Genomic DNA, 14,708 nt, shown 5'->3' with positions numbered 1-14,708 from the left:
TATGAGGACACAGTGAGAAGGTGGGTGTCTGCAAGCCAGGAAGAGAGCTCCCACCAGGAACCCAGTCGGCCAGAACCTTGATATGAACTTCCCAGTTCCCAGAACTATGAGAAAAAGTTCTGTTGTTAAGCCACCCAGTCTGTGGTATTTTGTCACAGCAGCCCGAGCAGACAAAGATATTAGTGTTTATCTACATTATGAGCCTAAGCTTTAAGCCCAGCAGCTCATGCCTAAATGTATATTTAGAGATCTGCTATTTTTACTATTTGTCCTTGGAAAAGGTCATGTCTTTGCTTACATAGCAATAGATAAGTTTAATAGTTGTATTTTAGGAAGGTATTATTCAGTCCAGTGAAAACTCCAGTGGGCACATTTTTCTATAAACAGAAGGTACTCTTTTTCTGTTGACCAAAGACATTTTAAATTTAAATAACAAGTACAGTGCTATCTTGTGTGTTTTGCACTGTTTCTGCTCAAACCTACTGAATAGCTGTTAAATAATAGTCAAAGCTTACCACAGAAGGATTTCTATTGCATGAAGTAGCCGCAGGGGAGATGTGACCATCACAGTGTATGTTTTGACAGTGAGGGTGAGGGTCAGATGCTTTTCTACCACCTCCTTCCCGCTCTCGCTCCACCTGTCTGTCCCTCCCCACACATCCTTTTTATCTGTAAGTCAACCTGCAAAAAAAGGTCTTTAGAAAAAAATCTATTGCTCCAAACGCTACTACTATTTGTTCCGCATTTATCAATATCTTATGTACCTAAATCCAAGAGATTAAATAATGTCAGCTGAAGAGAGAATTCACATTTTCATCAAATGTCTGTCTGGATGTTGAAATGTTAAGTAGTAGTAAGCCTTATATCTGTAAAGCACATTGTAATTTCCAAAATGCTTTCATATTTATCAGGTTCATAACTACCTTAAGAGCTTCCCAGCTACCTTTGTAACATGGCCAACATTCCCATGTTTTGATGGAAACACTAGGCTCAGTGGGATGAGGTTCCAGAAATTCTGAAACCTCACCTCATATCCAGTATGCTGGATATGAGAACATAATGGACATAGAATTCTCCAAGCCTAAGTAATTAACAGGAAGAGAGCAGCAAAATAAATCTCAGGAGTGGAAAAGGTCAAACGTACCTGCAGTTTCCATTTTTGAAGCACTTGCTTTCTGCATTTGCTGACACAGGCTAGTTGCCACAGTTATAATTCCTCAACGAGGTTTGAGGACAAAATAGGTTATTCAGAGCTTATTAGTTCCTTAATGGCACAGATTACTGGTTTTTGCAAACTTTTCAGTCTCAGGATTCTATACAGTCTTTTTCTTTTTTTTAATTATTATTATTTTTGTGTGTGTGTGTGGTACGCGAGGCTCTCACTGTTGTGGCTTCTCCCGTTGCGGAGCATAGGCTCTGGACGCACAGGCTCAGCGGCTATGGCTCACGGGCCCCGCCGCTCCGCGGCATGTGGGATCCTCCCGGACCGGGGCATGAACCCGCGTCCCCTGCATCGGCAGGCGGACTCTCAACCACTGCGCCACCAGGGAAGCCCCCAGTCTTTTTCTTTTAAATTTATTTTTTATTGAAGTATAGTTGATTTACAGTGTTGTGTTAGTTTCAGGTGTGCACCTATACAGTCTTAATCTTAAAAACTACCATGGACTCTAGAGAGCTTTCATTTAAGTGAGTTATATCTATCCATTTTTTACTATACTAGAAAATAATATAGAGAAACCTAAAATATTTATCAATCTATTAAAAATAATAAACTGATTACACGTTAAACTAAACATCTCATTTTCATTACAATATAATGATATTTTTCCCAGACACAACAAAAACTAGTGAGAAAATTGGCACAGTTTTATATTATTACAAATCTCTCACATCTGGCTTCATAAGAGATGACTGGATTCTCACACTTGCACCTGCATTCTAGCTGTGGCGACATCATCCATGTAGCTCTGGAAAAGTCCACTGCAAACTCATGAGAGAATGAAAAAAAAAGTCAGAGAATGGATTTGTGTTTTCATGAAAACAGTTTTGACCTTGCTGAGTAGACTGGATAGTTTTGACTGTCTGAAAAGATTTCAAGGGTCACTTCCATACTTTGAGAATTATTGGTATAAACAAAAGCAAACCCCAGAGTTTTAAGAACACATGTTTTTAAGAATATAGTAATTTCTGACGTACATGCTTTTAAGTACACAGCCTATGAGATGAATTTTTCTTCTAATAGAATGAGTTGGGTATTTTAATTCATTCTCCCCCTTGATTTTTTTTGGCGGTACGCGGGCCTCTCACTGTTGTGGCCTCTCCCGTTGCGGAGCACAGGCTCCGGACGCGCAGGCTCAGCGGCCATGGCTCACGGGCCCAGCCGCTCCGCGGCATGTGGGATCTTCCCGGACCGGCGCATGAACCCGCGTCCCCTGCATCGGCAGGCGGACTCTCAACCACTGCGCCACCAGGGAAGCCCTTCCCCCTTGATTTTAAAGATAATCCAGAGCCAGGAAACTCTAAATCTGTGAAACAAAGAACAAGAACTCCAGTCCATCTGGTCTCAGCAAGGACCTCCTGTAAGGGCGATTATTTCCCCAAGGAGCACCATTTTATGTGCAAACACCAAACAATTACAGGAGGGCACAAATTAATTTCAGTTCCTCAATCAATGTAAATTCAACACTGCCCACTTTCTCCTGGTACTGTCAGTTCCAACAAATAAGATTCTCTTAGGATGTCGACTGATGGGGAGAATAAAGACTACTCCAAACTCGTGGACTTTTGGGTGCCCCAAAGAGAGTGGCAGACCTCCATGTGATGGCCAATCAGAGGCAAGAGGTTGCCTCTTTTTCTTGAATACCAGCACCCTGTGCTCATCCAGCTTCTCTGAACAGCTCTATCTCTGATGTTGTGGAACGGGAGAAAATTCTGAGTGCTGACTCCCTGTTACTTATACCGTGAGAAAGGTATTAATGTTTTGCCACTTATCGCATTTGGGAAATACTCAAATGCAGCATTACTTAATAAAGCAATTTAGAATGTAATGTCTTGTTTCTATATGTACCATCAACTAAACAAAAGACAGGGGAGTCCCTTAATTCATCACTCTTCTTTGTGAAATAGTGTGTCCTTCATTTTTTCCTCTCTCTCCTTTATTCCTACCTTTGTCCTTTTCTCAAACATTTATTATGTACCTATTTTGAATGAGGCACTGTGATAGATACAACCTTATATTTTTCTGGCTTCCAATATTGTTTATTTTTAATTATTAAATCTTTTTTTCCTTAAAGAAGATGAAATCATGCCCTTTATAGAAAATTTAAATTACAGTAAAGTATAAAGAAGGCAATTATAATTGCCTATAACTAATCTCTAGGGATAATTTTAATAAATTCTCCTAGATGTTTTCCCTGTGTTTTTACCTATTTGAGATTATATGTTTTTGCAGTTTTGTATCGTTCTTATTTATTTAACATTGTATCATAAGCAGCTTCATCATAAACATAACTCTAATGCCCAAAGTTGGTGATAAATATCCCAGTGGAAAAATCTGATTCCTCATTTCAGATTTCCTTAGGATACATTGCTTCCTGGAAGTGAAATTACTTTGGGCAAAGGGATGTGTGTATTTTACAGCTTCTGTTAACATACTGATAAATTCCTTCCCTGGCAGCGTATCCAAATTATACCACCAGATGAGGGGGCTCATTTCATTGCATCCTCACCAGTATTGATGGGCAATGTTTACTTATATACAATCTTTGTTAATATAATTGATAAAGGCAAAAAAAATCTATCTTTTAAAGGGATTTATATTGAAATAGGATCTTTAAAAGTGCAAGCAAAATTATAGAACACTTTAACATTCTCTAAGATAAAAGATGTATAAATATTTCTGTGCCCACTTTTCACTAATTCAGTTAATGAAAGGGAGGCAGAGCTTGGATCAACCCAACCTCACTGTGTCAGAGTTCTCATGGCAAACACTAAAACCAATTCTGGTTAACTTAAGCAGAAGAGAAATGTCTTGGAAGGCCATTACATAGAATACCAAAGAGACAGAAAGGTTGGAGAATCCGGCTCATGAAACAGGCTGGGCAGCTTGGTAGCTGGAATCAGAACAGGCCACACCACCCAAGCAGCCCACTTAGGACACCACTGGTACTGCCATTGGACAGTCCCACCTCTGACTGCTGGCACTGCTGTCTATGGGCACGAAAGCTACTCCACAGATAATGGTATTATTTCTAAAAGGTCCCTTTGAATCAGACTGCAGATTCAGAGACTTGGGTAGGAGACTCTGATTGGCTGAACTTAGGTCCCATGATGCTAGCTGCTAAGGGGAGGAGACAGTGAGTGCTGAGCTATTTTGCCTTTTATGAGAGTTTGGGATTCTAGGCAACAAGACTATGATCAATGACCACTATAAATGTTTATGTGCATTCTTTGTTTCATAATACTTTTTAGGAATCTGATTAATCTTTTTTTTTTTTTTTTTTTGGCTGCCTGGGGTCTTAGTTGCTGCACGCGGGATCTTCATTGCTGCACATGGGACGTTGCAGCACACGGGCTTCTCTCTAGTTGTGGCATGCGTGTTTTTCTCTCTCTAGTTGTGGCACGCAGGCTCCAGAGCATGTGGGTTCTGTAGTTTTGCAGCACGTGGTCTCTCTAGTTGAGGCGTGCAGGCTCAGTAGTTGTGGCATGCAGGCTTAGTTGCCCTGCAGCATGTGGGATCTTAGTTCCCCAACCAGGGATCTAACTCGCCTCCCTTGCATTGGAAGGTGGATTCTTTACCACTGGGCCACTGGGGAAGCCCCTGATTAATCTTCTTAATTATCACTGAATTTTAGATTGTCTAGTAGGTCATGAGATTATCTAGTTCTGAACTACACACTCAAAAGTCTACCATATCCTCAATGTCAGGGGATGGGGCATATAGGAGTGGTGGGGACTGGGGAAAACTGAAGAGCATCTTCCCAGTCTAAAGGATACACCTACTACTTAGTTCTAGCTGATGGCTGCTAGAACCCACCATGAAGCAAAAGTTGCCAGTCCTTCCAACTTTCCAGCACATGCCCAAAGTCTGAATTTTTGTTAAAATTTAGACTCAAATTCAAAATTAGAAAAAACAATGATACCACTGCTTCTTAAAAATCAAGGCTGCAGGCTGCCTGTAATAGCCAGACCTCTCCATTTCAAAAACCAGTGCAGGGAGATGAGGCCTAAGAGGGTGAAATGCCTTAGGCCAAACAGCTCATTTGGTGACAGAACCAGGGCTAGAAGTTTGGTCTCCTGAAGAAAAGCAGGTTAGAAAAAGTTCATGTTCCATTTCCTCTCTCTGCAGTCACTTCCCTCTCTTGGAAGTAACCTCCCAACCAAACTCAGAAAAAGTAAAAAAAAGTCTGCATTTCACTCAGAAGTAGTAGTGTTTGTATAATGTTTACACATTCAGAGATTTACACATTAAAAGCCAATAGGAATAGCCTTTGGTGTCTGATCAGAATTTAAATCTTAACTTCTACAACTTTCCAGGTGGGTCACCTGGGACAAATTACCTTGCTCCTCTGTGCCTCAGTCATGGGAAAAGTAAGAGTACCCTTTATAAGGGCTGTGGAGGGGATGAAATAAGATTTCACGTAGAGTGCCTGGCTCAGTGCCAGGACCATACTAAAAACACTGCACATGATAATAATATAATATCCCAAAGATATCATAATAGCCTGCATTACCCCAGGACACAGAGCGGGGAGAGGGGAAGAGGACTAAACTGTTTCACGGTGTGTGGGGGGGTTATGGATAAATCTCAAGGTGGAATTCCTAATACGGTGTAAGTGGGATTTTCACGAAAACCCTATCCTTCCTCTGACTGCGATGCGAGTTCACGGTCAAATCCAGCTGTATCACCTCACGTGTGCACTTAAAAGGCACCCACTCTGGTCCCCCTCAGTGAAACTGATGGTGGAGCGAAATGAGAGTTCACGTGGTTCTGGGCTGAGAAGGGGACGGGCAGGGTTTCAGAAGAGAAAGTCGCACCCGATTGTTTCACGTTCGCTCTAGGCCGAACCGCGGGGACCTGCTTCCACCCGCGAGCGTTTTCTGCGGAACACGGGAGGCCGCCGCCGAGGAAGGGGCGGAGGCAGAGGCGGAGGCGGCACTCAGGGGCCGGGGCAGAGGAGGCCGGGACCATCGCAGTGACAGTTTATTTTCCTGCGGCGGCGGCGGCATCAGGGACGGCTGCTGCAGGCTCGGGATCGCCAGGCCTGCGCGTGGGTTTCCGAGGGAGCTCTCTGCGCTGGGCGCTGGGGAGCTACGGCAGCGAAGGGGAGGAGGAAGAGAGGAACGCACAGAAGCCAAACGAGTGAAGGTAGCAAAGCTCCATCAGTCCGCAGAGAAGCGGAGGAGGGTCGGCAGAGTGAAGGGAGCGGGCGCCTGCTCGCTGGGTGCCCTATCACCCTACTGCAGTGCCTTCTAGCAAAAGCCACCGCGGCCCGGGCTGCAGCGGCCAGACGGATGCCAAGGCCACACGGCAGGCGCGGGGACAGCCGCTGCAGTCGCCATCCCACGCGGGCTCCGGACATCAGGGGCTGCTGGTGAGTAGGCGCGCTCGCGCGCGTGTGTGTGTGTGTGTGTGTGTGCGCGCGCACCGGCACACGCGAGTGTGCACGGCGGACGCGTGTGCCCGGTGGCCTGGCGCGCGCCGGCCCCTCTTCCGCTGGCGACGTCCTGTCCCGGGCTTGCTCCGCGGGAGGAAAATGCGCTTTGCGGCCGCTCACTTCCTTCCTGCGAGTCCTGCGGTCGGCTGCCTCAACCTGCGTTGCCTCTGTCCGCCCCCCAGCGGGCTCCGAGGGGTTAGTTTCACCTTGATGGGGAAAGCAGGAAGCCGTGGCTCCTGGGGGCAGGGTGGGACGCCCGCAGTGATCTACCTCCACGCGGGTGTTTCTGGTTTAGGCTTGGGGCGCGGCCTCGGAGATGGTGTCGGCGTTCAGAGAGACCCCCCGCATTGTCTTTGGGGGTGCGTGGTGTGGGGAGGGAAGGGACGCCGGTTGGAAAAGCAGGCGTCCTTGCAGGACCGTGTGTCATGCCTTTCTAGATGATGCTTACTGTTAGGCCGTTTATGAGCCACTGTTACGCCGTTTATGAGCCACTCATAAGGCATTTTCCCTCACCTGAATAATTTATAAGCCTTAACGGAGAGCCTTTAATGAAACACACAAAGAAGTGGAATGTCACTAAAACATAATTTTCCAGAACTCTCTGAAACAAGCCACACCGCTGATAGCCAAGAGCCTAAGGTGCTGTAATTACTGAAATTTGAAAATAAATAAATAAACAATAAGTAATTCAGGAAACAGAAGCTGATCGAGAGGATTGAAGAAAATCTTAAGTGTCTGGGTGGCTTGGGGGTGGCCTTCTGGAAATCGGTGTTCGAATCTTTGAATCTTTCAAAGTAAGCTCCAGAGAGCACAGTGCTTTCCAAACATCTTGCTAATCACTGAGAATAAAATGAAGTCTTAGGTTTTAAGGCATTTCTAAGTTTATAATGGATATCACCAGGATGCTGATTTATGATCTCATGATTCAAGGCCCTGTCAAGGTCAATATGGCAGATTTGTTCCAGCCGTTCAATTACACGTGAATGTTTGATTTTCTGTTTCAAGTTTCGGGGAGTAGTTTTCTATGGTTGTTTTACACAGAGTTTAAGCCACTATCTTCTATGCTTTTCCAGATCTTGTTTCAGTTGGCAGTCTTATGTTTGTGGGATGGATGCTAAATTGAACTTCAAAAAGGTACTCTGTTTTAAAATATATACGTATAAAAAATGTACTCTGTGACTCTATTATTGTAGACATTTTATAGCTACACTGTAAATATCTATGTTTCTTTTTAATACTGAGTCAATGCCTTTGGGAAGGCACTGGGAAGTAGGTACCTCTTGTTTACCGTTTGCTCCATTACATCTTCATTCAAAGGCATGAAATGTTATTAGAATCTCCCTGGAAAATGAACAGGCTGCTTGTTTTCTGTTCAAGCATGTATACAGCAAATTGCTTGCCTCTTGGGAATCTGCTCTTGAACATACTACTTCACCTGTAATTTATGTATTAGCTGGTTCTTGGGAATTTTAAGAAGAAACGTGTTTTCTTACAGTCTTTTGTAACATAAGCACCATTTAAATCAGCAGGCAGAGAATCCAAGTCCTTTACCCATATTGTGGTCTTTAGGGCCAGTTTCTTGCATACTTTTGCTCTGTTTTATAGGACTCATTTCCATTGAAAGGCTTGGAGGGAGAAGTGGGAGCATCGTGGTCCCAAGGGTGTCCTCAGCAGAGAGATTATTTCCTGGAGAGGAGACTGTTTTGGGGATTAGCTTCTGAGAAGGACTGATAAAAAATAAAGAATTGTTAGTAATAGTTACCTCTGTTTACTTTCGGCACAAAGGTCTTAACACAGTTCGATCACATTCCTCCTCCAAGGACTCTTCCCAATACTACTTACAGCTACAATCCAGAGAGCGAGGTTGCCTTTTATAGAGAAGCAAAACCTGGTAATTCTTGCTCAGGATCGGAGGGGTAGAAGAAATAGTAGATGCTGCCCAGAAAATGCCATGTGCCTTCAGGGAGGATACATTTACCAATTAGACACACTTATAAACCACTGGGTTTGTGATTCTGTCTAATCCTAGCATTTTTTTCTCTCCCCTGTGAAAGATTTAGGAGTAGCTTCAATTGAAACTACGGGAAATGACTCATGGTCATCGTTGAAAATGTGAGAGTCAGTTCTCTACCCCTGAGGGCTAATGGATCTCAGCTGCCCATTAAATATTTGTTAAATGAATACCAATTCTAGAATCTTCCCAACCTTACTACATCACCTCTTCTAGTACTGATTATTTTTAGCCATAACTTTATATGAATCATCAAACATTTCATTAAATTGGAGCCAATTGATATAGTCAACTAAGACCAACTTCCTCAACTGAAGGAACAATAACGATCCCGCTAAAACAAAACAAAACCAAACAAAGAAAAAATCACTGTATTGGTACTTACTGACTTGCTTATTTCAGCTATCTGAACATGTGAATTGTCCAGTTGGATGTGTTGAGTGTACATTCAGAAATCCTGAGTTGACATCGTAATGTTCAACTCAGGAATGATCTAGATGTGGCTACATCTGGATATGCCTTTTGTCAGAAATTAGTTGCATTTCTAAGCAAATTAGATGAACTTCTAGTACAATCCTTCATCTCCTCATGTTGAGTAGAAAAGCCAGTTAAACTTTTGGCAAATTGCTAAGTCTTCAAAGTTCATATTTGATTTTCTTTCTAAATTTTAAATTAAATCCACGTTATGTTTGTCCATTGATGTGGTTGGCTTACAGACATTAATTCAGACCACTGGCTACTGAGTAACTTGTATTTATTAAAAGCAGCCCCTTGATATAAACACCAGTAATTCGTATGTTTTGATTAGCTCTAGCTAGCCTTTCAAAATAAATGAGTGCATTGTATGATCTTGAATATGAAGAGTGTTATGCCTTCCGTTTTTTTTTTTTTTTTAAATAGCTCCGACTTAACGTCCCCAGTCATTGGAGGTTTACCCTGTGATTATGATTCATGATCTAATTTCAGGATGAACGATTAGAAAGCTGACTGAAATTTGTCTGGATATTAACATTATGGTGCATATAATAATGCAGATTTTTCTCTGATATTCTTCCCTTTTTGTCCTCCAATCAAGCTTGTTTCATCCTGAATAAAAATCAAATGAGATCCTTAAACATTTCAAAAGGTTTTCCTGTTGGGCTGTGTCCAAAATAAATAAAATTTAAAAATTGCTTATTACTGTTGTGAAGTAACACAAACACTACTGCTATTCTCTGCATAATGAAACATGGCCATTCTTATCAAGTATTCATTTGATAAGTAGGCACCCGAGCCCTTGAACTAGAGTTAAAGGCATGTTCCTTCCATGTCTCATTAAGTCCCTTGAAAGCAAGGGGGTGGAATTTTGATTTAGATCAAGTAGCCAATTCAAGGTAGGTTCCTTGAAAGGAGTATGTAATGAAAGCATCTTTTCGGAAGAGCACTTTGGCAGTTGGATGGGGAGTGAGTGGGTTAACAGAAGGAGAGAGTGGAGGTGAAATGTGATGTCAGATAATGACAGCCTGACATAAGATCCCAGAGACACTGAGATGAAGAAGGGAAAACTTCAGACAGCCAGACATCAGGATTCTTTGTTTTATGTGGAAGAGGAATCGTAAACCTGGGGCATAGTGTGATCACACACCTATTCCACATCCACGGAACACCTCCACCAGTTGATCACAGCATTCTTTCCTGCCGAGCCCTGGTGTAACCTCAGAATCTTGCAAACGTTTGACAAATACTTATTAATAAATACTAGTTATTAAACATGTGCTATATGCCAGGCACTGTACTCAGCCTTTACATTTGTTATCTCAAGGATGATGGAGTGGTTGGGAACGTGAATTCTTTTTGCCATTTACGAGTTGTGGGTCCTTGATTAAGTTACTAACTTCTCTGAGCTTCAGTTTCTTCATCTTTCAATTGGGATATTAGTTTCTGTCTCATAAGGTTTGGGGAAGGATTAAATGAATAAATAGGTATAAATGAAAAGTACTGAGAAGTGTCTGGCACAAGGTTAACTGCTACATGTATTAGTTGTTACTATTGTTATTAATTCATAAAACAACCTTATGGAATAGGTGCCATTTTGCAGATTAAAAAATTGAGGCAAAAAAGGCCAGGTAATTCACTCGGGGCCATAGGCTGGGATAGAGTGATAGAGCTGGGCGTCAAACCCAGACAATCCGACTCCGGTGTTTGCTTGCCTAACTTGTGTGTATCCCTGATCACATGCCAGGTGCTGGGGACACTGACTGGGGAGAGAAAAGTGGGGGCTTGTCCTAATGAGATCCAGGGCTCCAGTCATTTCCACTGCAGAGTTTGTCATCTCCTATATAGATAGAATTAGTACCCAGATTATTGTACAAAACGTTTGCTGTTTTTCCTTGATGTTTGGGTTTTTTGTAAATGTGTTTCATTAAATACTTTAAGAAGGGGTCCAATTTGTGTTTTCACATATGCTTTAAAAGTAGGTTATTTTTTGTTTTTGCCTAACAGTTGACATATGCAATACATATTATATTCATTTGTAATATCTTTCCTTGTACCTAGTGATCCTTCGCTGGAGGCAGCAGGATATGTCTCCCTAATATAATGTATAATATATACATTATATGTTTTATATATATTGTGTGATGTAATATTATTTAGCTATATAATATATATTAGGTGCATTTTATACAGTGTATGTCGTGTATACATAATATAATGTATACATTATATATAAGGTATGTATTATAAAATATATACATTATACTACATATTATATGTAATATAATATATACTGTATAACACATATTAGGGAGACATTTACATTAGATGTAAAGAATCACTGGAGAAGAGAGATGTTACGAATGAGTATGTGTACATTATATTATTGGAAAGGTATCAGTATTCTGAAAAACTTCTATGCCATCCACCTTTGTCCACACTCTCAGAGTCTTATATATCTCCCATTCAGAAGCCATGGTGAAGTTATGATGACATTTCATAACCATTTTTATTCAGAATATTTTATAGAGTAAAAGCAGAGTAAATTTTAGCTGTTCTTTGACTTGACATAATTACGTGTAATTATAAAAGGCCAGGCGTTTTTATTATTGGACCTGCCATTAACATTATATTATACTTCGACTATACCTCAATTAAAAAAAAAAAAAAAAAAGAGAGGCCAGATTTTAATTATAGGTGGGAAGACTGCTGTAGCAACAAAGAATCAAAAATTCTGCATTCCTCCAGAACTTCTTTAGCAAGGAGTATGTCATCACTGATTTCAATATTTTAACATTACATTAGTCCTTATAATTCTTTATTCTCATAAATAAATTTCAGAAATCTGTAACTAGTATTGTTTTTTTCTAAGGAGGCAAAAACTTTTCTTGGTCTTGTGTAAAGTTCACAGATACTATTTAGTTGAGGAAAATTTTTTAAATCTCATTTTTAAAAATACAGTCTGCATTGTTTGATTTTACCCTTTTGTGCAAATTACATAATTATTTAACTAAAGTCCAGTTTCTTTTAAAGGAACTATTTTAAAATTTTGTGAGTTTAAGCTTGATTAAGTTTGAGTTTTGGTGAATTTGGTCTTTTGTTTTTAAACTTTTGCTATGCTTAGGTTTCAGTGCTTTCACCGTAAATGAACCAAAGATTCAGCCCAGCCTCATACAAGAGATAGCTGTTCAGGGACTCATCACAAATTATTCATTTTGATTGCTTGACTTGATTTGACCCTGGTTTAATGGAAACAGGAGGCCAGTGATGACTCATTTTTAACCCTTCCAGTCCCCAGTTGACGCTGCCTGCCTGTTTTGCCTTTGCAGGTACTGGGGGAAACTCCACTGTGGGTCTTTTTTGGGAGTGTTACTTCAAACTTTAGTGGCTAGGACAGTAATCAACTGTGCACCTTTTCATTAACGGCATAAAGAAAACTGCAGTCAGTAATGGTGATCAAGTTTAAATTCAGCTCATCTAAGGACCGTATAATTTTATTTAACCTGTTGCTGGAGCCCTGTCTTTTAACACCGGAAGTATGCATTTCAACCACTGAGAAGAAATATGGACAGGACTTTATGCCTGTGGGTTCATGCTTCAGTCTTCTGACAGATTGACTTCAGTTCCTTTTCCAATCTGTTTTGTCCTTGAGAGGTTGGTTTATAAACTGTTCCACAGGATAAATTTTCTTTAACAAGAGGAACAATTGGAAGTGGTAGATGGAATGAGATTAGGAAAGAGAAGCCTGGAATAAATCCTTCATACGTTCCTGTTTTTGTAAAAATGGGGCAGAGAAACTCCTTACTGAATCAATATAGTACTTTAAGGAAAAAAAAAAAGATGAAAATCACTTACAATCATTGGTGGGTGTGGAACTTTTTTTTGTCCAAGTATTGAAAAGTTCAAGAAATTCAAATGTGGCTTTTGAAAGAAATGTAAATGACCATCACATGCTTATGGCATCAAGGTTCTTTGTCTTTTGTCAAGTGTAATATTATTGAAAGACTTAGAAAGGTAACTAGGGCAGTGCATCGCAAACTAGTCTCAAAAAACCAGAATCACTTCCGTGCCACCCCCATAGGTTATTATTCAGTAAGATTGGGCGGGGCCTGGGAGCCTTCTTTTAACAGCCTTTTCAGAGGATTCTGATGCAGGTGGTCAATAAACCATACTTAGAGAAAAACCTATTTAGGAGCTAAATCTAATTTTATATGCAAATTTGTGCTTCTGTTTTTAAGCTTGATGCATTTATTCCTCTGATTTTCATATACATTTTTATGGAATAACATAGCCATCAAGGCTGCCTTGGAGTTTTTATAATGGCACCCAACACTGTGTTTAATTTTCTTATTAATACCTGTTTTCAGGTGGAAGAAATCAGAAAACCACAGAGTTGGCAGGAAAGAATGTTGCACCTCCTTCTGAACGACAGATGTTGGGATAGGGCAGAGAGGGTTTGATCAAAAAGAAAAGTAGGGCAAGACTTCTATATTGGGAAGCAGTGGAAAGCAAAGTCTAGTAATGCACAGCACTGAGGGCCAGCAAGGGTGTTTAGACCTCTTCGGGTAGACACTAGGTTGTCAGTTGCTTTTTTGAGCAGGGGACTAACCTGATGCAAACAAGCCTTACTCTTGTGCTAGGGACACATGGTACGTGGTCCAGAAGAGAGGATTAAGGAAAGGCAGAAGGGAGCAGGGTGAGCACTTGGGGCTTTGAATTTGGCAGGACTGACTGAAGGGTTCATGCAGCAGTGTTCTCCCGTGCTGTTTTCCTGAAGGTCTATAGCCAATAAACTGCTCTCCAGCAGCTGCATGTTATGGTGTGACACCAAGGCTGCCCAGTCATCAGGCCAGATAGCCTCTCTGGGTTTAGAAAGCCCTTGAATAACTGTTTCAACTACCACTACCTTCATAACGTTGTGAGGCAAGGGTCTCACGTTAGACAAGGGAAACAGACTCAGGGAGTAATTGATCAAAATCCACACATCTAGAAACTGGCAGGGCTAGGCTTCAAATCTGGAGCTACCTACTGAGAATGTATAGGCTTTAAAAACAGTATAATTTGTCATAATGAAGTGATACATACTTGTAACAAATTGTACCGAAATGAATAAGTTAAATATGAAATCCTTCATGATTTCATCCTTGAGAGAACAGCTGAGAAAAATCCAGTGCATGTTGTTCAGATACCTTTCTTGCAAATGCCAACATACATTAAATACATATGTGGGAGTCATACGTTATATGCTTTTTACAACTTGCTTTGTAAAATAGGTGGGAGTCATACGTTATATGCTATTTTACAACTTGCTTTTTTTTTTCACTTAATGCTGTAACGCGGACAACTTCCTGGTTCAGCACGTATAGATGTAAGTCTTTTCTAATGGCTTCATTTCCTGTACAGATTCTTTATTTCAAATAACCTCCTTTTGATGGCTGTGTATTTTAATTTCCAAAATTGTAATATTTTTAAGCCATGCTACAGTGGGAGCAAGTGTGTGTGTGAGAGTGTGTGTGTGTGTGTGTGTGTGTGTGTATTATTTGGGCAGGACAGTCTATGGGGGAAAC

General features: G+C 41.0%; 1 protein-coding gene across 8 annotated transcripts in view; it reads left to right on the top strand.

The window, feature by feature from the left end:
* The first annotated feature begins 5,992 nt into the window (after positions 1 to 5,992).
* Positions 5,993 to 14,708, top strand: part of STAMBPL1 (STAM binding protein like 1) — a 46,647-nt gene continuing 37,931 nt past the window's right edge. For 4 of the 8 annotated variants that reach the window (XR_011376776.1, XM_060286050.1, XM_060286048.1 and 1 more), the window contains exon 1: positions 8,262 to 14,509. The gene's annotated coding sequence lies outside the window, so the exon portion shown is untranslated. The other 4 variants (XM_070043838.1, XM_030865010.2, XM_030865008.2 and 1 more) reach the window with 4 other exon arrangements.

Source organism: Globicephala melas, chromosome 16 (assembly GCF_963455315.2).
Source record: "Globicephala melas chromosome 16, mGloMel1.2, whole genome shotgun sequence".
Classification (NCBI taxonomy): domain Eukaryota; kingdom Metazoa; phylum Chordata; class Mammalia; order Artiodactyla; family Delphinidae; genus Globicephala; species Globicephala melas.
The sequence above is the reverse complement of the archived record's forward strand: the minus strand, read 5'-3'. Positions and strand labels throughout refer to the sequence as shown.